This window comes from Mus musculus, chromosome 14 (assembly GCF_000001635.26).
Source record: "Mus musculus strain C57BL/6J chromosome 14, GRCm38.p6 C57BL/6J".
Classification (NCBI taxonomy): Eukaryota; Metazoa; Chordata; class Mammalia; order Rodentia; family Muridae; genus Mus; species Mus musculus.
In genome coordinates this window covers 118,717,404-118,742,461 of record NC_000080.6, presented here as the reverse complement: position 1 = coordinate 118,742,461, position 25,058 = coordinate 118,717,404, and the positions used below count along the sequence as shown (strand labels likewise).

General features: G+C 44.5%; 1 long non-coding RNA gene across 2 annotated transcripts; it reads left to right on the top strand.

Moving 5' to 3' along the window:
- Positions 1-7,301: 7,301 nt before the first annotated feature.
- Gm27198 (predicted gene 27198) lies at positions 7,302-24,934 on the top strand. Of its 2 annotated transcripts, none has more exons than NR_166836.1 (6): positions 7,302-7,345; positions 13,068-13,204; positions 13,318-13,487; positions 17,158-17,313; positions 22,637-22,761; positions 24,148-24,934. It is a non-coding gene; the product is annotated as a predicted gene 27198 (long non-coding RNA). The 2 variants fall into 2 exon arrangements; NR_166835.1 differs by having other exon boundaries at positions 17,075-17,313.
- The last annotated feature ends 124 nt before the right edge of the window (positions 24,935-25,058 follow it).

The following is a 25,058-nucleotide window of genomic DNA, read 5'->3' as shown; positions in this document are numbered from 1 at the left end:
GTATCTGAAACCAATCACAGATGAATATTTGGAATTGCCTCTTTTAGGGGACCAGGGGTATAGCTCAGTTGATAGAGGGCTTACCTAGCATTCATGAAGTTCTGGGTTTGATTCCCATGAGCACAGTGATGTCTGCTTGTGATTCTTCGCAGTTGGGGTGTGGAGGCAGGAAGATCCAAAGCGCAAGGTCATCCTTGGCTGCCTATTGAGTTCTAGACTAACCTGGGCTATCGAGACTATGTCTCAGAGTCTGGGCTATAATGACTAGTTCTTAAAAGAGAGAAACAAAAAGAAAGGGGGAAAAATCCTGATTTAAATAGGATTAACATTTTGCTGATATTTTATCAAGGACATTAATGTAAACCTGTGACTGATATCCTGATCACTGCTGCAAACAGAAGAAAAAGAGGACAGAAGAAGAGGAGGACAGAGGAGGACAAGGAGGAGGAGTGAGTAGTGGACACAAACTAGAAAAACAAAGATTTTGCTAAGTCATTCTTACTTTGGACTTTTCCAGAAGCCAGTGTTGATTTTGCTGGAATAGTCTCTCTTCTACTACCTCTAACTTTGTTTGTTTCTAAATTCCAAGGAGGGCAAAGGCAAAGCTTGTAAGCACATCAAGGTTAACCTCCCAGGGAGATCCATGTGTCCCCCACTGGACTCTTCTTTTACACCTAACATCTCTGGATCTATGGATTGTAGCTTGGTCATCATTTATTTAATAGCTAATAGATTTTACAGGTAGATTGAGGGTGGGTAGGGATGGGAACAGGAGGACCAGGTGGGGAGGGGAAGGGAGGATAGGTTAAAGGAGGGAATTCTGGAAAACTAAGATGAAACCAAGGAGCATTTGAGGAATGATAATTTTTACTGGCTAGTGTTGTATGTCAGCTTGTCACAAGCTGGGTCAATACAGAGAAAGGAGCCTCTCTTGAGGAAATGCCTCCATGAGATTCAGCTCTAAGGCATTTTCTCAATTAGTGATCAATAGGGGAGGGTCTATTGTTGGTGGTGCCATCCCTGGGCTGGTTGTCCTGGGTTCTATAAGAAAGCAAGCTGAGCAAGCCAGGGGAAGCAAGCCAGTAAGCAGCTCCCCTCCATGGCCTCTGCATCAACTCCTGCCTGCTTCCTGACCTGCTTGACTTCCTTTGGTGATGAACAGCAATGTGGAAATGTAAGCTGAATAAACCCTTTCCTCCCCAACTTGCTTCTTGGTCATGATGTTTGTGCAGGAATAGAAACCCTGACTAAGACAATATGGGACTCTAGTGCAGTGGAAACTTCCTAAAATATGTGAAGGATCCTAAGGAGATCTCCTGATAATGGGGGATACAGAGTCAGATGGTCATTTCTTGTCTCCAAATAAAGCTTCCAGCAGTAGGACTGGGTTGCTTTCAATTGAGTTTTGGCTAAGAGAGTCCCCTGGGAATCTCTAAACAACCCAAACTGTCACTCAGACAATGAGATGCTCTCTGAAACTGACAGTGGCCCTCATTGCGGAGGACAACACCCACACACTCATTGAACATGGAAAAATCAAGCTGGTTCCTACACGGAGCCTTTACCCCTACATTTTAATGTCTTTGGTTCAGGAAGGTATTCTACAGGCTACCAAAAGAGAACCGTAAACACCAACTTAGCCACAAAACCTTTGACCTATAATCTGTCCTGTCTACAAGATATGCTAGGGCAACGGGGGCACAGAACTTGTGGGATTAGCCAACCAACGTGTGGTTTGACTTGAGATCCACTCCATGATATACAACCCATACCTGACACTGCTCATGTGATCAAGAACCAGAAAGAGTAGATATTCCAGAGACCTAGGGTAAAAATAACACTATCAGTCTAAAAAGAAAAAATGTGTTAACAAAATGACTCCTAACAATAGTCTGCTGTACTCATAGGTAGTGTCTTATTCAGTTACCATCAGAGAGTCTTCCTCCTATCTCAGATGGGAACAGATGCAGAGACCCACAGGCAGACATTATGTGAAAACAGAGTCTAAATGCTATGTCTTCAACAAATCCCTCCTGCTCAGAGCCCAGGGAACACAGAAGAGGGACAGAAAGAGTATAAGAGCCAGAGAGGGTGGAGGAGAGAGCATTCTGAGGTTCTCTGGGTTAACTAAGCAGGGCTCACAGGAACTGCAGAGATGAAAGGGCAAGCACAGGGCCTACATGTCTGCCCCACGTCCTCCGTGTACAAATGACAGCTTTTAGCTTAGTACTTTTATGGAACTCGTGAGTGTTCACGAGTGGGTCTCTGATTCTTGTGCCTGCTCTTAGGGCCCTTTTCCTTCTGCTAGGTTGTTTTATCTAACCTTGATGTGGTAGTCTTCCCTTTATTTTATTATATTTCATTTTTTCAAAAAGAGATTATGAAATCCAACATATATTAAAATAGTGATAACAGTTTTGTTTAGATTGCTCTACAGCACTGTTTCCAGTTTAGAAAGCCAATCCTCACCATGCTGATGGAAACAGCAGCAATCCTTTCTTTTTATTCAACTTGCATGTTATGGAACCTTCTTAATCTTGTAAGAAAGACAAAATGCTTCCTTCCGTAGAATATGCAGGAGACTACTAAAGTAGTGTTGACTTAGACACTCATAAAAGCTTAACTTTACTACTGACAGAATTCCCCTAGGCCTCACCGATGAAGGCAGTAACTTTACTGAGGAACAGAAATAAATCAGTCCACAGTACTGAAACACATGGTATCTTAATGTTCATACATTTAGGTTTTGCTTTAAGAGACCAATCTGGAGAGCACCCAGTGTCTACGCAGTAATGGCGGTGTAGCTGTAAGCTAAGGTGGCGATTAATTCATTCAGGGGTCAAGAACTTATCGAGAAAGAAGCATGAGCAAGATGCTTTGCTCACTGACAGAGTCCCCTCACCTTTGAAAGCTGACTCTTCTGCTAATGGGGGTTCTTGCTAGCTTTATTGCCAGCTGCATTAGATCACAAGATAAAATAGGAAAATAAGTATGTCCTTCATTGTGTGTGTGTTTCAAAAAGATCTGTCCTGTAAGTCTCTTTTCCTCTAAATTTTATTATCTAGAAAGATGGACACACATAATAAAGCTTCTTATTTTTTATCTATTTGTTTCTAAGAAAAATCAAGTTTAATTATCACAGAGCTAGAGAGCTGGCTCTTCAAGTAAGTGTGCTTTCTGTGCAAGCGTGAGGACCTGAGTTCAAATCTCCCATATTAAAAGCACCCAAACAAACAAGCACACAACAAAACCCTGATGGTGGCTCCATGTGCCTGTAATGCCAACTCTACGGCATGGGCACAGGAAGACCCCAGGACTTGCTGGCAAACCAGCCTAGCCAAAACAATGAGCCTCTTTCTGGTTCAGTAAGAGCCTTCCAGCCTCCACATGCAAGTCTACACGAAAGTCCACACACAAGTCCACATGCATACACACCCCCACACAGGACGAAAGACAGGAAGCAAGAAAAGCAGCACACTATCATATTATAGTTCTAGCGACCCGCCACTTTTACTCCTACAAAAGGATCCTGCTCTCCGTAACCTCTCCTACACACAGTTACAGCTGAGGGTACCTATGCCATTGAATTCTGGACGAGAGAATGTGAGTAGATTAGAGTGCTGGGGATGGATCTCTGTTGGTACGCAAGGAACCTCACGTTAGACCAGTCTACCCCATAAGCTGGACATGGTCTCAAATCACAGCACTTGCATGGTACAGGCGGGAGGATTAGAAGTTCAAAGCCATGCTTGGCATCATGGTGATTTTTGAGGCCAGCCTGAAATCTTGCATATATGAATTTATATATATGATATATATGTCAAATATATATATATGATATATATGATCAAAACGTATCATATCTCACACACGCACACACACACACACACACACACACACATATATATATATACATACACACACACACACACACATATATATATATATACATACACACACACACACACATACACATATATATATATATATATCAAACAAAGTGGGCACACTGACTGTCACATCAAGTGGTGTGCTATCACACAAATTAGGCAGGTTGAGTGTGACCCAAAAAGAGGGATGACTGCTGAAGTTGACAACATCAAAGTTGTTAGTGTCTTGTCTGTTATTTACTAATGATTAAATTCAAAGCCATGTATTTTGGACAAGAATACCAAAGAACTGTGAGGCATGGTGGTCTACACCTGTAATACCAGTTCTGGGGAAACAGGGTTAGAAGGGTCAGTTCAAGACCATGTTCTTGACTGCATAGTAAGTTGGAGGCCACACTGGGCTCTCTGAGATGCTGTCTCAACAACAAAACCAAACAAACGGCAACAGAACAAAAAACCAAAAGCCTGCAGAAATGATGCTGTGTCCTCTCAGAATATCATGTAAGAAGATACATGGTGTTGATATGTTTTGGTTGTGATATTGACTCCATCACACATTTCTCCAGTGTTCACTTTGTTGTTTCCCTTTGGATTTAGCCTTGTGGGGGTGTATTTTGAGTCTATGACATTGTCCACTTTGTGCTTTGATCTGTTAATGCTAGTATCTCTACCTGCCTGTGGTTATTATTTCTGATGTCTGCTATGGGCAGTTTTAGGTTTTCTGCTTTCCCTCAGTCAGTAACTAGAATTTACCACAAAGAAAGAAGATTTCCTGGTTGTTGCTGGAAACAGGCTCCCTGGTGTCCTGGCTGCTGGCTGGGTGGCTTGTCTGTCACTTGAGGTCACCTTTATCCAGAGAGAAACCAGCAGGCCCCGGGGAAAGGTGACAACATCTTGACCCTGGAGAAAAACGCTGCACTTCAGTCTCTCCCGTTGCCCTGCAGGTCAGGACATGCTAGCACTACTGTGAGCTACTGAGAACAGCACAGCCTGATTGGCTGACTATGTTTTGGGTGAGGATGCTCATCGAGGCAGAAGAGGAAGAGCGACGGCTGGTAATGGGGCCTGGTCATGACGTGGAGACTCAGCATTCATTTCTGGTCCACATCTGAAACAGCCAAAGGCCACGTTCCCGGAGCTCAGCGTGAGCACGATGATGACCTTCATGTCCTCTGATGGTTTCAGATAACCAAACAAAGCCTTTTCAACAGACTTGGCAGGAGGCTCCCCCTGTGCCTTTGACCCAAGAATAGAGCTTTGATTTGAAAGGGACTACAGACCCTATTTTTCCTTCATAGATGGGCGGGCAGAGAAAACAACCTTTTTCCTTTCCTACAGAAAAGGCACTCCCTGGTGTTGGTGGAAAAAATAAGGGCAGGACCTTTCACTGGGTGAATTCCAAGTGTTTTAGGGTTGGGAACTCGCAGTTCTCCATAATATTTCCTTGCAGATGGGCAGGGGGTGGTGAATTATTCTCCTTTGTGTATAAACCAGAGAAGGTTCTATTCAATGGAGGCGAACCAGCCAGCGTCTGCAGATAGGTGATGGGCACTGACTTCACAGGGCAGCTGGTGTGATTTAAATAAGTACATCCCATAGGTCCCTCTGCATGGTCATCACAAATGATTTTCTCTGCAAATCTCAGACATCTTTTTATGCAAAGTAAGCCTGGAAACAAATGGCTGCTCTTCGGTGGGAAGGCAGCAATATTGCAACCCTGGAGAAAAGGACTGGCCCTCAGTTTCTCCTGACCTTCTCTGAACTCTGACATTGCTGCCGACTTATTGACACATTTATGGTAAGCTAGAAAGTTACAGTAAGACGCCATGACTGCTGTATCAATAAACCAAGAAGGTGAAAATGAGCTGTCTCTTCATGTTGCTTCCACTCAACTCTTCTCACCATGAGTCTCCACACAAGCAAGAGGAGGGTTTTGTTTGTTTGTTTGTTTGTTTGTTTGTTTGTTTCCAGAGCAGGTAGAACGTTGAAGGAGGAAAGTCTGGAGAGTGCAGAGGTCTGGACCATTACAATGGCTTCTCCCACACAGCTGCATCAGTCCAGCTATCTCCACACTACCCACATGCCACACCAGGCCCAGCTTCATTGCAACAGCTCAGGCCCAAGCACTGTCATCTCTCCCCTCAAAGTCTGGAAAGTTTTAATCTTTCTCTTGTGGAGGAAACCTTAGTTGGCTAACCTCACTGCATCTACCCACACCTCTGCCGTTCAAAGGAGTTCCTAGGTAGTCTGCCTCCTTCTTCTTTAATAAGATTGGTCTTGAGCAGGACCTCAGGCAGCCCAGGTTGGCATCACGGTATGGAGTCAGCGATGACCTTAAACTTCATCTTCCTCTTCCCTCCACCTTCTGTGTGGTGTTAGCCACTGAACGCAGGGCTTCATGACTGCTGGCAAGAGTTCCACCAAATGAACCACAGTCTCCAGTCTTTTTTTTTTTTTTTTTTTTTGGCTTTTTGTGTGGCCTCCTATGTTGTTCATGCCACTTGGCAAAGGAGAAAGGGTGACAGAATGACACAATGTTGTCATATAAGGAATGAAAGTCTGGACAGGACAACCCCACTGCTGCCTGAAAAAATTGACAGTGCTATGCACCTGAGTGTGAAACCCACGATCATAAATTGGTGTGACAACATATGAAGTTCTTCAAGGAAGCAGAAGATCCCATCAGAAACTGTGGGGGGATGAAGGAATAACACACACACACAAACACACACACACATACACATTCACATACTTATGCTCACACACAAACACACACACACTTATACTCATACACACAGTTACAATACACTTGCATACACACACACACAACCCTCTCGAAGATATCCTCACACATACACACTCATATACACATTCATATACATACACACCTTCACACACTTATACTTTCTCTCTCTCTCTCTCTCTCTCTCTCTCTCACACACACACACACACACAAACCCACACATAAAAACACATTCACACAGATACTTATAGACTCACACACTCGCACACAAACATACTCACACACAAACACACTCACACACACAGTCCTCTCTCACACACCTTCTCACACACACATACGTACTTGCCCACACCCATATACACCCACACACAGACACATACCCCCCCCCCCACACACACACACAAGGACTTGGGAACTGCCAAACAGCATTTAGTCCAGTACAAAGCCTCCAGTGTCCACCCCAGGCTGTATGAGTTTGCAAACCAGTGTTTGTGAGCTATTGTATCTTGCCAGGAAGAACAGAAAAACAAAACAAAAGAAATCCAGAAGCTGCCTGTCCCATGTGTATTTATTCTGGAGTTTTCCTAGGCTGCCTAGCAGCAACACTGCCAAGGCTATGGCGTCTCCATGGAGACATAAGGCTATGGTGTCTCCATGGAAATGTAATCATTCTTTGGAAACTCTGGACCCTGGCCTGGCCTCTGGACAGCAAGTAAGCAAAGGTTCTCTTTATCACATTGTAAAAAAAACAAAACAAAACAAACAAACAAACAAACAAAAAGCCACTCCATTTTTTCTATGTTAGTACACACATTAGTTAGAATGAAAACTATGCAGAGAAAAAAAATGACATAAACAAAATTAGCAAGGGGAAAAGAGTGATAACCTTTATTTTAATTTGTGGAGTTTCACAGAATTTATTTGAGATAACATTAACTAATTAATTAATTTTGGGGAGAGGAGGGGATATGCTGTCTCTCTCTTTAGCCCTGTCTATCCTAGAATTCACTGCATAGAAAAGGCTGGCCTCAGACTTAAGGAGATCTGTGTGCCCCAACCTCGCAGGTGCTGGAATTAAAGGCATTTGCCACCACTCTGGCTAAGCTAACATTTAAAGGTAGGCAGATGGATCCACACTGCCTGGCCCATGGACAAAAAACTCTGGGAAAATGGAAGGAAACAGATTTCCAGATCCATTCCTTCTGAGCCAGCGCGGGAGCAAGGCAGTGCATGCTCTTGTTCAGGACTCTCAAGCTTTGCAATGCAAAAATTATCATTCTTTTCTTGCCATTCGGAATTTAATCACTTTTAAATTGTGTGTGTGTGTGTGTGTGTGTGTGTGTGTGTGTGTGTGTAGGACAGAGGATGATGTCAGACATCTTTCGTAATCTCTTTACCACCTTATTTTGTTTTGTTTTTGTTTTTTTTTTTTTTTGTTTTGTTTTGTTTTTTTGAGACAGGGTTTCTCTGTGTAGCCCTGGCTGTCCTGGAACTCACTTTGTAGACCAGGCTGGCCTCGAACTCAGAAATCCGCCTGCCTCTGCCTCCCAAGTGCTGGGATTAAAGGCATGCGCCAACACTGCCCGTCTCTTATTTTGTTTTTTTGAGACAGCTTTTCTCACTGACCCTGGAGCTGGCCAATCACACTTGGGAGCTGAGGCAGGATTTGTTGCAAATTGAAGGCCAACCTGGTCTACATAAATGAGTTCTAGGCTCGAAAGGGTTACAGGGTAAGATCCTATCTCAAGATAACTGAATACGTAAATAGGCAAACAAACAAATAAAAGTGACTCTCTTTGAATTTCATTCTACATAAACATTTACTTTCAGTGTGGGATCAGTTATGTATCGAGAAAATATCAGAGATGGGTCATGTTTTATTTCCTGTCGTTTAATGTGAAGGAAAATTACATTTCTGCTCTGCCTTGAGAGCAGCATAAGGATTGTAAGGGTGTGAAGTAGTTGTGACTTTAATAAGCTTCGCAGCATGAGGGTAGGCAGCCACACACTGACACAGCACCTGGGTGGGTAGAAGCCATTCTGACCCTAAAACAAAATGAGGTTTGTTGTGCCTGAAAGTGGGGTACAGTCCAGCAAGGCGAGTGTTCCTGGCCATGAGATGCATCCTCGTTTCTGTGTCATTATCACTCATGTGGCAACAGCACTGCAAGACACACATCTGGCTGCAAACTGAAGAGGCTAAACCAAGGCCAAGATACCAGGTCACAGATGCTCCACAGACACTGACCTACAGACATACAGACCACTGACATAGATGTTGGGTCAGAGTGTTTTTACCCCCACAACAAAACAGCACATGAGAACAAGCAGCATATGGAAAGAGCTATATGTACAGGAGGCTGTTAGCGCTGTGAGTAGTTTGGAAACCCACCTTCATTGAGGCAATCACGCTTAGATGGAGAACAGCTGATTACTGACTGGTCAAAAACCTAGAGGGTTGAGTCAGAAAACTTGGTTATATGCCCAGTTCTGACACTATCATTGTCTTATGTGGCCTGTCTTAAGTACGTTCTCTGAATCTCAAATTTATTTCTTTTACACTTGATCTCATATTACCCAGGCTAGCTTCGAATTGCTGAGCTCATGAAAACCTCTTGCCTCAGCCTCTAAAAGGCTAGAACTGAGTCCTTGCTACCGTCCACAGGTTGGCTCTCAGTTCCACTTTTCTATAAGTTCTGATAATATCTCCTACCTCCTGGAACTATTTGGTATAATGTCACAAGCAATATAAATGAACCCCACCCATGGGTTCTATAACTTCAGTTTAAAAAGCTCTCAATCATAAACCATGAGAAAGTTGATTCTGAAAGAATTATCGGCTAGCCTTAGACATGATGCCAGCACACAGACTCACATTGCCTGGGGACTATAAAGGCTGAATTTAGAAAAGGAACAAAGAAATCACAAAGGGTTCCATCTCTGATGGGGTAAGAAGCAAAAGGGGCTGGGAATATAGGGGAGCAATGACTTCCTAGCTTGGTGGGCCATCCTGAGTTCAGTCTATACCATGCAGATCAACAAACAAATGCATAAGTGGAAGAAAATGGCCTTGAAGATTAGAGGGAAGTTTCTAAACTTCTCTGTCAGTTTATCAGCAAAAAGAACAATCACCCGACTCCTACACATATGTATAGACCCTAGAGTGTTAAGGACGTATTAGCACTAGCCAAAGCAATTACATGATTCTTCCTTGGTTAAGTCTTTGAAAGTGGTTATGTGACGACTCAGAACACTTCTGGGACTCCAGGCTCCAACATAGATCTTTGCCTCATGTCCATACCTGACTACACTCTCAATAGTTTATTCAAGGAGTGATCCTGTGACCTCTACAGCCTCACATCTGGTTTTGCACAAATCCACTGCAGGGCAGGAGGAGACACAACAGCTGATCAGTAGGCATCATCCAGTCTGAGGAAAAGGGGTCCATGATATACTTGGGTTGAAGTCACCCAATGGATAAACAGGGCAGCAATAATAAGGACCCTGGTCTAGGAAAGATGCAGACCCAGGATGCTGCCTTTACACCATGTGCAAGCATGCTTGCTCTGCAGACCCAGGGTCCTGCTCTTCATAAGTGTAGTAAGTCATTGTCCCACACTCATGACAGTCACTGGAGATCACCCAAGAACCCTGAAACAAGACTGTAACTCATAATTCTTGAGGACAAATGTCACCAGTCAGTAGAGAGTTCCATACACTGTTATCAATACAGCATTATCTTCAGCCTGCATCAACTACTTCCCAAGTAATCAGTCACATCCTGAGAGGTTCCTTTTAGGTTCCCGGGTCTTGGTTGGGTTTGTTTTCTCTGCCAGTTAAAGAATTAGAAGGCAGCCGGGCATGGTGGCGCACGCCTGAGTTCGAGGGAGAAAAATTTGGAATATGGCAAGTAGGGTCAGTAGTTAAAGAAAACCTTTGTCTAAGGGTGTTGTGAGGAAGCACACGTGTACAGCAGACGTACAGAGATAAAGACTCTCCATAAAATAGAGGTATGTGGTGGTGGCGGCGGGGTGTGGTGGACTAAGAAGGCCAAATCCCAGCTTCTCCTTGAGGGCTGGGAGTTTTAAAAGTCTTCAAAGGGTCTTCCTCCCCTTAATTTAGGGTTGGCCAATTTGAAGAAAGAAAGGATGGTTGATTGGCTCACAACTGTTGTAAGTAGATCCGGAGGCAGCCTTGAACATGTTGACCATGAGCAGAAGAAACAGCCCGTAAGACCCTTGTTCCCCACAAAAAGAACACAGCTTTTGCTTTAGGTCTGAAGATGACGAAGTGGCCATCCATCTTGGAGATACGTCAACTTTAAAAAAAAAAAAAAACAGGTCACAGCTCCTTTCTGTATATGTCTGCATACCATGGAGTCGGTCAACTCCTAGCCCCACCTCCAATCCCCCATCTTAAGTCAGTAGGCCCACAGCTTTGCTGAGTAGATCAGAGAGAGAGAGCAGGAACTGGGCTGGGTTATAAAATAGGAAATCTTTGCCTTTGTCCTTGGCCATCCAGAAACTTTCTCAGAACCTCCTCCACCTCACGTCCCTGGAAAGATCCCCTGAGGCCACTCACGAGGAAAAGTAAAGAATTTGCAAATCCAGAAAGAGGAATTTTATCCTCAGAGGCTGAGGCCACAGCTCCTTTCCAGGGTTAAATCAAAATTCTTCTGTTGAGCCTTCTAAGGTCAGCTTTGGGTGATCCAAGCACAAGTCAGAGCCTGCACCAGGGAGTTCAGGTCCATCCAAATATGAAAAGGCTTCATGGAAACAAAGTTCCCATCCGGTCACCTGAGTTCTGCATGACCTTCTCACAGGTAACCTCGAGATGTGCTCCCTCTTCTCTGACAGGGACAGTTAAGTTACAAGAGTCTGACCATGATGGGACTATGGCATGTGTCACCACGCCCAGTTCTAGTGCAGGCCTTTGAGTAATTCCCAGCATATTCAGAGGCAGAGAAAAATCAAGATTAGAAGTCTCACCCACAGGAAAACCTCTGCCACAAGCTGGGTGTGTAAAGATATCTTTGCTACTGTCATTAAGCACAAGCACAGACTCTGTGTCTTTGGGGACTGTTCCCAGAGCCTCATGAGGAAGAAATGCTAGCCTACACTCTGAAGACGGCTGTGCTAGGGCTTGCTCCCCACACTAGATCGGATGTGTCTTAGCTGCAAAGGAAGCTGGAGTCGGGAGAGCATCCAGTTTTCATTTATGAAGGTGATGCCCATATCTTAGCAGTGCAGACCTTTTACACAGGATAAGGGGCTTTGATGCTAAGTGGCCAAGGAGAACAGTAAAAGCCACTCCTAGCAAAAGCCACTCCTGTTACTCACCCCAGTGAATAAAGATAAGGCAAACTATTGCCTGCTTCTGGGAGTAGGTATATCCAATCTCTGTCTTTAAGAAAAACAACGTGATTCCTAATCCTTTTGTGATTGTTTTATTTTGCTTATTGTGACAGGGTTTCTCTGTGTGGACCTGACCGTCCTGAAACTCACTCTGTAGACCAGGTTGATCTTGCACTCGGGGATCTGCCTGACTCTGCCTCCCAAATGCTGGAACTAAAGGTGTGTGACGCCGCTGCCTGGCAGTCCTTCCAAATATTACGTGGTATTGGTTAGCTGTAAAATTCGAGGCAGCATTTTGGGAGCTAAACAAGCTTTCCGGGTGTATGTAATTGTGCAATGGACAATGATGATGGATATATGACATTGGTAATGTTCTTAAAATTATGTGTATGTGTGGGTACCTAAAGTGTATGTTTGTGTTTACGTGTGTGTGTGTGTGTGTGTGTGTGTGTGTGTGCATGCCAGGAACATGCATGTATGTGTGTCATTTATGGAGGCTAGATGCTGATGCTGGGTGTCTTCTTCTATTGCTTGCTGCTTGTTTGGTTTCAGTGTTTTTGGTTTTTTGTTTGTTTGTTTGTTGAGCTGTTCTTCTTCAGCTAAGGACTGCAGATGTGTGCTGTTGCCAGTGGCCTTCACATGGGTTTTGGGGATCTAAGCTTGGGTCCTCTGGCCTGCACGGCAGGCACTCATTGACGGAGCCATCTCCCCAGCTCTGTTTTTGGTGGGGGTGTGGGTGGGGGAGGTAAATGGAGACAGGAAGCAGGGACTCACAAGTCCCACTCTGGCCTCAAAGTTGCTACCTCGGCAAGGATGACCTTAAACTTCTGATCTTCCTGCCTACACCTTCTGTGCACTACAATTTCAAGGCAGAACAGTTTTTCTTGGTGTTGGGGTTAAACACAGAGCTTCATACATGCTAGGCAGGGATTCTACCAACTGAGCTACACTTCCAGTCTTCACTGAAGGAGTTTTTAATGCCACTGAGCTGAGAGGTTAAAATGATAGAGTTTTAGATTGTGTTTACTTTTCCCTATTTTTGAAAATGTGTGCTAACTTCCACCATGTTTCCCCCCAAAGGCCAACATGACTTGGTGGCCATGAACTGTAGCAAATATAGCCAGTGGTCTGCACTTGACTGCAGAGGTTGGTCCGGAGTATCTCTTTAGAGCTGTGGTCATTGCTCCAAGGAAGCGCTTCCTCTGTTACTGGAGAAGGTACCGTATCAGTGAATGCGTGCAGGGCCAGATGTTTTCAACCCTTTGTCCAAAGAATTGAAAACAAGGACCCACACAGATTTACAAAAGTGAAAAGAGATTTTTTTTTTCAGAGCAAAATAACAGCACAGACTGGAAAGGGATACGCCATCAAGATCAAAAGAGGGACCTGCAAGGCAGAGGACTCGAGGTGCCAATTGTCGTTTGTGCCTGCTTGCATACAAGGTTCAGAAGAAGTGGCTAAGTATCGGGGCAGAGTCTGGCAAGTTCTCCACTTCGATAGGTGAGGTATTATGTTGGTTTTTCTTATAACACATATCTCTTCTCAGAGTGCATCTGATTTCAGTCGTATGCGTGCCCAATTATTTGTAGACATAAGGTGTGGTAGGTAGGGGATTCACCCTAAACATTTCCTAAAGGACACAGTGTAAGTCTCAAAGCAGTTCACTTGGGCCGAAGGATCCATCCTTGCTAGCTTGCTCTCATAGTGTAAGCCAGTTCTATGCAGGCTGCTGTAAGGCAAAAGTGTCAATAGTCTAAACGAGATGTAAACTCTACAAACTGATACTAGAAAGAGGTACCCATCTGTGAGGTGGTGTGGCATTACTATGATGGGGATAACCAACTGCTCCCGGATTGGACTGAAGGTTTGCTCTGTACAATTGGTTCAAAACTGATGGCTGAAGAAGTTTCAGGTCCTGGGAGCCAGGGATGGGTGTGTGTTTGTGTGTGGGGGGGGGACCTAAGATGGGTGCTTAGTTGAACCAAGCTAGCATTAAATCACCTGTTGACTATCTGTGTTTGCCCACAGACAAAGGTTTCTCTCATTCTTCCACAGAGATGTTTCTCCTGGCAATGAAGAGATAAATTCAAAGTCCCATTATGGTACAGGATGCCAGAAATAAAGAAGAGTTGAGCGTAGACAAGGCTTAGTCTTAGACAAAATATTTATACATCGTGTTAAGGCTCAAGAAACATTGAGGAAGAAGTTATGGAAAGAATGTAAGAGCCGCAGGGGAGGGAGGTTGTAAAATGCCATCTTCTGGGCAAGACAAGGCCGTGCCAACTACGAATTTACAGCAGGGTGAATCCTAAAACTGGGTTCATAGAAGTTGGGACCTCCTAACAGTAACTACTAGAGAGGCGGGACCTCTAGGGCCTGTCATTCACTTCTGAGTTATTGGCAACAGCAGATTCTGGGAGTGGGGAGGCATAGTATTCCAGGTGAGTGAGCCACCAGGCTGTCATGGTTCCAAACTCAGGCTCAAACAGGCAGCCCCGGTCAAATATTATGGGAAAGAGATTTGTAAAGACTAAGTTCTTGTCGTGGTGGGAGGAGCTAGGAAAGGATAAAGGGGGAGTACCCAGAAACCACAGTCCACAATTGTAAGAAAACAAACTTAACAAAGTTACTAACAAAAGCAAGAGAAAAACAAACAAACAAACAAAACCAACCAACCAACCAACCAAAAAAAAAAAAAAAAAAAAAAAAACAACCCTTATTTTTTATCTTAAAACATTGGGAATAGACTTGAGTAGAATCTGTCTGAATTAGTTGTTACTAGGGATGGGGAAGCTCACACTACTGCTCAGAGACGGGAGCACATGTAGCCCCATGCAGGTGTGGGGTGGTGGGGGCCAGAGGGTTCTGAGGTTGCTGGGCAGAACGATTAGAGAGAGGTATGTGTGCATAACGCATGCAGATGAAGGGTCCATATGCCAAGTCCACTGTTACAAGGCAGGTAGGTGTATATAACCAAATCCAAACAAGGTCCCAGCCTAAACCGTGTAGCCCAGGCTGGTCTGTAACTCTCAGTCCTCTCACCAAAGCTGGCGCCAGGGTTTCTGCCATCACATGCAGCAGCTACATTTTCTTCTCTTAAAGGATTTAAACTTGAGGGTTGGAGTTGCATCTCAATTGGTAGAGTGTGTGCCTAGCATGCACGACGTCCTGGTGTGATGGCTTGGATATGCTCGGCCCAGGGAGTGGCACTATTAGACGGTGTAGCCCTGTTGGAGTAGTTGTGTCACTGTGGGCATGGGCTTTAATACCCTCATCCTAGCTGCCTGGAAGCCAGTATTCTGCTAGCAGCCTTCAGACGAAGATGTAGAACTCTCAGCTCCTCCTGCACCATGCCTGTCTGGGTGCTGACTTGCTTTCTCCTTGATGATAATGGACTGAACCTCTGAACCTGTAAGCCAGCCCCAATTAAATGTTGTCCTTTATAAGAGTTACCTTGGTCATGGTGTCTGTATACAGCAGTAAAACCCTAGCTAAGACACCTGGGTTCCACGTTGAACTCAGAATACCATTGCCCACAAGCCTATAATTCCAGCACAAGGGAGGCTGAGACAGGCAGTCAGGAAGTTCAGTGTCTTAGCAAGTTAGGGACCAACCTAGGCAACTTAGATCTTGCCGTTTAGAACAAGGGGGCGGTGCGATGAGATGGCTCAACAAGTAAATGTGCTTGTTCTTCTGTCTGATAGCGTGAGTTCAGGAGCCCACAGAGAGCGTGCTGGACCAAACTGACCCCTGCCCTGCGAGTTCTTCACTGACTTCCACACAGGCACTGTGGCACACACACAAACCCCCAGTTAAAAGAAAATGGACATAGGTAATTAAAATAACACCTATGTTCATCTAGAGAGGCATATTTGCTACTTATACATAAGTATGTGAGATTTATATATGTGTGTGCTATGTGATATGCCCAGATATGCAGTGTTTGTATATGTATATGCACATATATGGAGATTTATCAAGGAAGTCAAATCTCACAGATCACATAGATGGCTGCTGAATGGGAGAACCCACTTGCAGTCTCACAAGCTAGAAACCAACCTGCATCTGAGGGTCTGAGGCTGAGGAGAGCCAGTGTGTGAGAACAGAAAAAGGGGACTACCCGGCAGCCTGCCTTTTTGTTCTGTGGGAGCCCGCAGCAGGTTGGATGACACCTTCTCACAGAGGTGAAGACAGCTCTGTACTCACATATTCATCTCTTCAGGGAGCACATTTAGAAATGCTGGAAAATATTTGCTGGTTACCTAAGCATCCTTTAACCCACCCAAGTTAGCACGCAGAGTTAACAGCACAATTTACTTCAAACTACAGTGGCTTGAAATACCCTTTCTTATCTCATACTGCTCATGGGTCGGGATCCAGTAGAGCCCAGCCGGAGTCTCCTTTTGGCCCCATGAGGGCATCGGCTGGCATGGCGGTCTCACTTTAAAGCTCTCAGGAGAATGAGGCCCTTCCAGACTCACATGTAGTTGTTCAAGGGATTTAGTTCCTCGTACAGCCTTGGTGGAAGGCTGCCCTCAGCTCCTTGCCACAGGAGCCTCTCCCCACAAGGCATCCATCTTCCTTCATCCGTGTGTAATGAATAAGACAATAATAAAGTAGTGTACAAGTCACGCTCTTGTATTGCCTAACCTCGGAGGTTGTACTCCAGAACTTCACCTGTTCTGTTTGACAGAGACTAATGATGAAGTCCAGCCTACAATCAAGAGAGGCTGTCAGGTGGGGCGGGACTGTGGGAGCTGTGTCAGAGCTTCGAATACTGTGGATAGGACAGATCGGCTTCTCCTGAAGTGAGCTCTTGGATAGGCAAGATAAGCTAGAAGTATAATTGTGGGTGTTGCCCTATCTTGGCTAAGTGTGTGTGTGTGAGTGTGTTGTTTGATTCATTGGTTTCCTTTTAAAAAGATGTATTATTTTAGTTATTATATCTGTGTGGGTGTGATTGCCTCTGGAGTTACTGGTGACTGTAAACTGCCTGGGATGGATGCAGGAATGACACATTTTTAAAGTGAACGACTTTCTTGTATCTGTCCCTTTGACTTTTCCTGGCAAACATCTGCTCACCTCAGATATGACATCAAGGAAAGACCAGAGGAAGGATCCCACTCCAGTCAGCTTGATGGACAAATGGATTTATTGTAAATATTTATAGGAATGTGGTGGCCACACAGAAGGATTCGGGTGACCCCAAGACTGTCTCTGCATTGTGGGAAATTTCCACCCTCATGTGCGTGAACACTTTGCCGCAGACCCCTTCCTTCAGTTAACAGTCTGTCTTCTATGTGTTCTGGCAGCCATGGAAGATGAGGTATGTCAGGGGCAGAATTATGTACAGACGGGGACGGGGGCTGCTGAGGCAAGCTTGAGAGATCACATGACCCTACTTCATTTGGGGTTATGCACAACCTCCTTCTCTATGAATGATCTTGGCATCCTAGTTACTTCACCTGCATGCACACGTATGCGCTCGTGCACACACGCACACACACACACCCCTCTCTCAAAACAACACACCTAGAAACCTCAGAACACCCTCAGCCCTCCAACACCCACCTGTACTGCCCTACTCCTGTCTCTGAGCACTAGCATAGGTTTCCCACACCTAGTAACAAGTCAAATTTAGACAGTTTCTCTACAGTGTATTCCCAGTGTATCAAGGTTTGAAGAGCAGAAGGTCTGCACTGACCTGACTGGTTTTGGGTGCCTGTGCAATGAGGTAAAACCGCGTCTGGTAGATTTTCAGGAGAATTTCCTGTTTACCGTCCGCATCATTTACTTCCCTGTTACTGCGATAATATACAATGACCAAAAGCAACTCATGGGAGAAAAGACTCTCTCAGCTCATGGTTCCAGAGGAGGTCTCATCCATCGTGGTAGAGAAGGCCTGCAGGAGCCCGAGGACAGCCTTGTAGGCAGGAAGCAGAGAAATCCCTTTTCATTGCACACAGGAAGTAGAATGTGAGAATGGGAAGTGTGGTCAGGCTATAAATTCTTGGAGCCCACCTCCAGGGAGGCGTTTCCGCTACCAAAGCTCCACCCTCTAAAGGTTCCACCACATCCCAAACAGCACCTGTGGGGGACATTGCTCATTGAGACCATCACATCATTTTATACCTATGTATAATTGGGCATACATATTATTAAAATCAGATGCACTATGGGAAGGGACACGGACAGTAGGAAAAAAGAATGCATGACCTCATTTGCCAATCAAAGCAGGGAACCACTGAAATGGCACCTCCATAGTATCCAGAATCCAGCTCCTTCCATAAAAAGACATCCCGGGCTGTAGGCTGAAGGCCTTGAGTGTGTTACTCATCCGGCCTGCTGTCACTCTTGGCATGGTTCATCTGTGCTGCCTCTCTGTTCCAAATAAACAGACCTAGCTTCTTTTGCAAATCTGCGTGAGCCATAAGAGGACAAGAATCTGGAAACACCTGGCCCAGATCTCCAGCGACAGCAGCAGAAGCAGGCACAAGAGGGAGTGACTGCACTCTCACAGATGATCTGATGAGTCCACTCAACCCTCCTCCTACAGACAACACCAGCAAGCCCAATCTTGTTGACAGTCTCCAGAGGGTAATCACACCCATGAGATGAGATGTTTGGAAGGCAGCTGTCCAGAAAGGTGCCTGTTGTGGGGATTAAAGTGTTTCTAGTGAGCAATTCATCTTCACAGAAAGCCTAGGGTTCTCTAGAAACACTGCTAGCTGCCACCTTCTTACCTACTGGTGCCATCTCCGACTTCCTTTTCGTGTCTATACTCTATGCAGCCCTGTGTTTCTGGAGAGGTGGCTCCAGCCTCCTTAAATGCTGAGGAGCCTTTGAATGGTTTGGGACGGAACATGTGATCTGACTTTAACTCATGAGATACGACGATAAGTCTGTTATGGGAAAGCTTATGAGAAAAGTTTGTTTATTTGTTTATTTATTTATTTTTGTTCTTAAAATAAGACACAAGTCAGAGATAGGGGTCTTCTCTTCTTTCCTTTCTTTTGACTATTTTCGACTGTTTTATAGTCTGTGGGAGGAGATGGTATTTGTAGCTTTTGTAGTCTCATCATCACTGGGAGACGAAATTGCTGATATTCCAAAGATGGCAGAACAGATATATAGAAAGTTCCCCTAGTATTATTGAACTGCTCTTGTAGTAATTATGCCTCTGGAGAGAATATACTTCATTGTGTTTGGGTCAATTAATTGAGATAGAGTACACTGTAGCCCAAACCACCTATCTTATATAAGAATACTCACTACTTTCATTTGGTACACACACACAAACACACACAAACACACATGTACACACACAAGTGCACATACACAGGGTGTGGGAGAGATTGATCTTTGAACTGAATTCAATAAGTTTCTAAAATTGTGCATATTTTTTAATGCTAGACATTGAACCTAAGACCTTGTGTATGTTGAGCAAGTGTTCTATTGCTGAGCCTTACCCACTGACACAAATTCTCTTAACAGAGATGTATACATGCATATTTTATGCAAATTTTCTAGGAATATTTGATCCCCTTGTTAACATCTTTATTAAAGTCTAGAGGTTTGGGATGTAACTCAGTGGTAGGACTTGTGCTTAGCACATAGAAGACTTCTGAATAGAAAAAGAGGAAGAAGAAGAGAGACAGGGAAAGAGAAGACAGAGATGGGGAGAGAGACAGAGATAGAGAGAGACACAAAGAGACACAGAGACACAGAGAGAGACAGAGACACAGAAACACACACAGAGAGATCAGCAATAGAGAGGCATAGAGACATGCATAAAGGACAGAGACAGAGAGACACAAAGAGAGACACACACAGAAAGAGAACAGAGACATAGAGAGAAAACACAGCTAGAACCCAAATGAATGACATTTAATTAGTAGTCAGACACACACTGGGTTTTTTTATTTTCTACTTGATTTTCAGATGTTCATCTTTGTCCTCAAATTTAATTTTATGAAGATAATAATAATAAGATTGTGTAGAGTTTTCTCTCTTTCTTTTCCTGTTAAGGAGGCTGTGTTGCAAAATTTTTGCTTGGATAGTTAGTAATAATAAAATTCATAGCTGGGCATGATGGTATACTCTTATAATCCCCTCACTTGGGAAGCTGAAACAGGAACACCACAGATTCACAGCCGTTCTGAATTACATAGTGAGACAATGCTGCAACTACCACAAGAATAAGGAGATAAACAAACATTCTAACAATAGCAGAAATTGCCATTTACTTCAAACTTTACGTGTATGTGCAATGTAGCTATAAACGTGCTTATCTGTGTTGCACATGCATATAATCTTTAATTCTCATGACCCTTTATAAAGTACATATTAATAGTCCCCACTTGACAAGTAAAGAAACGTTTGAAGGAATAACTTAACTGAAAAGAGCAGATATAGTGTCTAAATTCAAATTAAATGTCATGTTCCCTTGAGCTAGAGAGATGGCTCAGTGGTTAAGAGCACTGGATGTTCTTGCAGAGGGTCTAGGTTCAGTTCCCAGCACCCACATGGTGGCTTACAGATACCTGTAATCTCAGTTTAAGGGGATATGATGCCCTTTTCTAACCTCTAAGGGCTCATGTGTGTGGTGCAGATAGATAGATAGATAAATAGACAGACAGACAGACAGACGCACACAGATATTTAAAGATACTCACGTGTCCACTTGGCTGAAAGGTTCCACATGCCCTCTTCCCCATGTCTTCATCTCTGCTGCCTCTATCTACTTAGAGACCACAGAGAGATGATGTATTCGTTTCCTTCACTGTGACCAAATGGCTGAGGAGACTGAACCAGAGGACATGTTTATGTGGGCTCAGAGTCTCAGCTTTCAGTCCACATTGCTCAGCCCTGCTGCTGTTGGGCCTGGGGGAGAAGTACACTATGGAGAAAACGGTGCTGTTTCTCGGGAGCAGGAAGCAAGAGGCCTCATAGCCCCTTCCAGGGGACGCTGGGAAGTTTTCTTCTTCTAAACCCTACTTACTGTGGGTCTCATACCTCAGAATCCTTGACCATCTGCACCTGTAGAAGACATTTAAGATCTCAGCCTAACAGATGCCATGCTTAGAAACAAGACCTTTCTCCAGACCAACTCCTGATCAGATTCTAAAAGGACCAGGGGACGGTGAGGAGGAGGATCGAACCATTTGGATTCACACAATGCTTTACCATATCTCATTTCAATCTGATGATTTCAGCTAGTCGTAGCCCACTTCATAAAGAAAACAAACTTTTATGAAAATGAAGACACTCAGTTTTGAGTTTCAGCTTAAAAATGAGAAGGCCGGGAGTGGTGGCGCATGCCTTTAATCCCAGCACTCCGGAGGCAGAGGTGGGCGAATTTCTGAGTTTGAGGCCAGCCAGCCCTGGTCTACAAAGTGAGTTCCAGGACAGCCAGAGCTACACAGAGAAACCCTGTCTCGAAAAACAACAAGAGAGAGAGAGAGAGAGAGAGAGAGAGAGAGAGAGAGAGAGAGAGAAAGAAAGAAGAAGAAGAAGAAGAAGGAGGAGGAGGAGGAGGAGGAGAAGGAGAAGAAGGAGAAGGAGAAGAAGAAGGAGAAGGAAGAGGAGTAGGAGGAGGAAGAGTAGGCAAAGGAGAAAGAGAAGGAGGAGGAAGAGGAGAGGGGAGGAAGAGGAGAGGGGAGGAAGAGGAGGGGAGGGGGAATAGGAGGAGGAGGAGAAGGACAAGGAGAAGAAGAAGGAGAAGGAAGAGGAGTAGGAGGAGGAAGAGTAGGCAAAGGAGAAAGAGAAGGAGGAGGAAGAGGAGAGGGGAGGAAGAGGAGAGGGGAGGAAGAGGAGGGGAGGGGGAATAGGAGGAGGAGGAGAAGGACAAGGAGAAGAAGAAGAAGGAGAAGGAGAAAATGAGAAGGAGAAGGAGAAGGAGAAGGAGAAGGAGAAGAAGAAGAAGAAGAAGAAGAAGAAGAAGAAGAAGAAGAAGAAGAAGAAGAAGAAGAAGAAGAAGAAGAAGGAAGGAAGGAAAGAAAGAAAGAAAGAAAGAAAGAAAGAAAGAAAGAAAGAAAGAAAGAAAGAGAGAGAGAGAGAGAGAAAGAAAGAAGCAAGACCCTACATTCTCTCTTTACTGAACAGAGGAACAAAGCTTGGTGGCAGATGTGTTTTGTCCATGACCCTTTTCTTGTGTGACAGGTGAGTAACATCATCTTCTCTTGGGAGAGGGCGTGTCAGAGTGGGAGACAGGGCTTGAAGCTTCACTTTCCCCCAATAAGTGCCCTCATCATAGTGTATGGGCCCCATGAATGCTTCAAATGCCTATAAAAATACTTGGATAAAAAAAAAAAACAGTTTCAAAATATCAAACGAAAGTCACAACCAGGTATCACAGCCGCTTAACAGAATAGCTGATGACAACTTCATTCATGGCAGAGTTTTGTCCTCATAAAGCTTGTGGTCTCTGAAGGTGACTTGAAAGGCCTGACTTTTTCTCACTGTCCAAGAATTCCCAAACACACACAGCTCACTATTTATAGCCCTCTCAGAGCCTCTGGCAAAAGTGAGTAAGCTGCACGTAGCCACCTAAGCTTAAAGGCAAAGTTTTCCCCCAAGACGATTCTCATAAGAACTATAGTTGTGCAGTCTGTGAATGCATTTTGACATATGGTATAATTTACTCACAGACACCATCTTGACAGCCTTGCCCACGTGTGACCAGTGCAGCCTGGGACCCCATGGTTAGAGCGGCCTTGAGACTTGCTTAATGAGCGGCTGCCATCACCTGAGAAGTCTTCATAAATTTTAAACAGTGAGCCCCAGCTTTTCGTTTTTCATTGAGCCCTACAAAATAAGTAGCTGATACTGCCCAGACCTTACACGGACAAAGCCCTGGTGAGAGCTAAATGCCATTCTAAAACAGTAAGGTGCTGCCACTTCCCGTCACACGGGCTGGCTCTCAGAGCGTCGGCTTAGTTCATTAGAAAACCTGTGAGATTTATTTTATGGCCCTGACAGGGCAGGCTATGTCTTTGATTGTTTATCCCAGAATTTTCTAGTTGAAACTTAATTCCCCAAGGCCGTGATTAATGGTACTTAGAGATCTTTAGGGGTGAACGGGTCAGGGAAGACTCTTCACTCGTGAATGGATTGATCCGTACGTGGATCAGTGGATTAATTAGTTATGGAAGAATGACGTTAAGAGAGGGTTGGATGCACTCTGAAGAAGCTGGCGGTGAGCCCCTTTACCCTTCCATGCCTTGTGTAACCTCAGGGCTCTGCAGAGTCCCTATCAGTGAGAAGGCACACACTGGACGTGGCCCCTTGGTCTTAGATGTCCCAGCTTCCAGTACCACAAGACACATGTGTGCCATCATTCCTTTATAAACCTCTAGTCTCAGGTAAAACATGTGAAGACAGAGTGGGGCAGCAGCTAGATCTCGAAAGTTGGTAAAGTACTGTGCTAACTAAAAAGAACCAGAGCTCCTATTAACCAAAGGCGAGACCAGACTAGAAGGCAGCCTACATGGTGCTAAGAATTTATTAACCATAAAATGGTTCTTCAGAACCAAATCCAGGTTAAGCCGAACTGGTCCTGGGCAGGCTCTGGGCCCAGACTGCACAGATTAAATTTTAACTGGTCTACAGGACATTTTCATCTAATGAGAGAGAGTTTGAAAATGGTCCTATCCACGGTCCATCAAATGTGCTGCCTAGACAAAAGACTGCATTTTGTGTTTTAGGAAGTCAGGGGAGGAAAATATCCAGGCCGCATCCTGTTGATATCCTAGGAGGCTCAAAGGCAGGATAAGGCTCTGAGTGCACAGGGCAGCAGGCCGCCGGGCGCTCAGCCTCCCCTTTCCTCCATGGCTGAGTAGCAAAGGGTCAGGTGAGGACACTGCCATTTGTGGGACATGAAAGTGAAGCCTACGCTGAGGATAGGTGAGCAGGCACACACACTTTCCCAAAAGAACTTCCCAGGGCTCCCAGGACAGTGTGACAGCCGGGGCTGCTGGCCACCATCAGTGTCATCTTACTAAACTTACCTTAACTTAAACATTTATGCGTGCTCACCCTAGGAAATTCAGAAACCGTAGAAAAAACGGCAAGAAGAAATCACCTGTAATTCTAGCTGTTAGAGAAATACTGAATGATCTAATAATTGGACATGGTTGCATCTGATCTCCTTTTCACACAGGATGGTGTCCACTTGGCCTGGAATGGCTTGGACAGAAGGGCTGAGAAGAGCTGCCCCCTATCAGTTCGTGGCGTTTCTTCAGGAGACCCTGGTGCTGCGCCTGCCTGCTTCCAGTAGAGCAAGGAGGATCCACTCCCCTGTCCTAGCAAGAGAGTAGTTCTGGTGGCACAAGACAAGTGTGGTTTTCCTTTGGACTGTGAAATGGGAGATAATTCTGCCAGCGGTTTACTTACAACTACTTAAATATCGGACCCACAATTTTTAGTATAAGTAGGATTTGGCATATTCTTTCCAAATATGTCAGTGATCTTTTCCAAATCACTAACAAGATGTCTCAGTACCATTTACGGAGTAATAGATCCATTCTTTGTTACTTTGAATTTCTGCCATGAGGCTCCTTATATTGTTGTCTAAAATTGGAGTATATTGTGTTTCATCGCTCTTTATGTGCCTGAGTATTTTTTTTTAAGTACAGCTCGTTGTATTTCTCCTCTGAATTGTCAACTTGATTTTCTGCAGTGAGGATGCTTGGGACGGTGTCTGGGGACGCGTGTATCCTGGGCACCACTAAGCTATGTCCTGCACTGGCACCTTACACCATTTCATTTCCATAGTCCCTGCTCTGCCTTATCTTTATGTCTTTGAAATTCGTGCAACTTTTGGTCCACATGAAGCGTATATGATAGAGTGAGGATTACTATTCTCTCAAGTTTTATCCCAGTATTTAGCAATTTTATCTTTGTGAACTAGTAAGGATTATTTAAAATTAAAAAAAATAATACATATGCATGGGTGTTTTGCCTGCATGTATGTCTTCGTATCGTGAGCATTTCTGGTGCCTGTGGAGGTCAGAAGAGGGTCAGCCTCTGGAGCTGGGAATTGAACCTGGGTCCTCTGGAAGCAGCGATCGC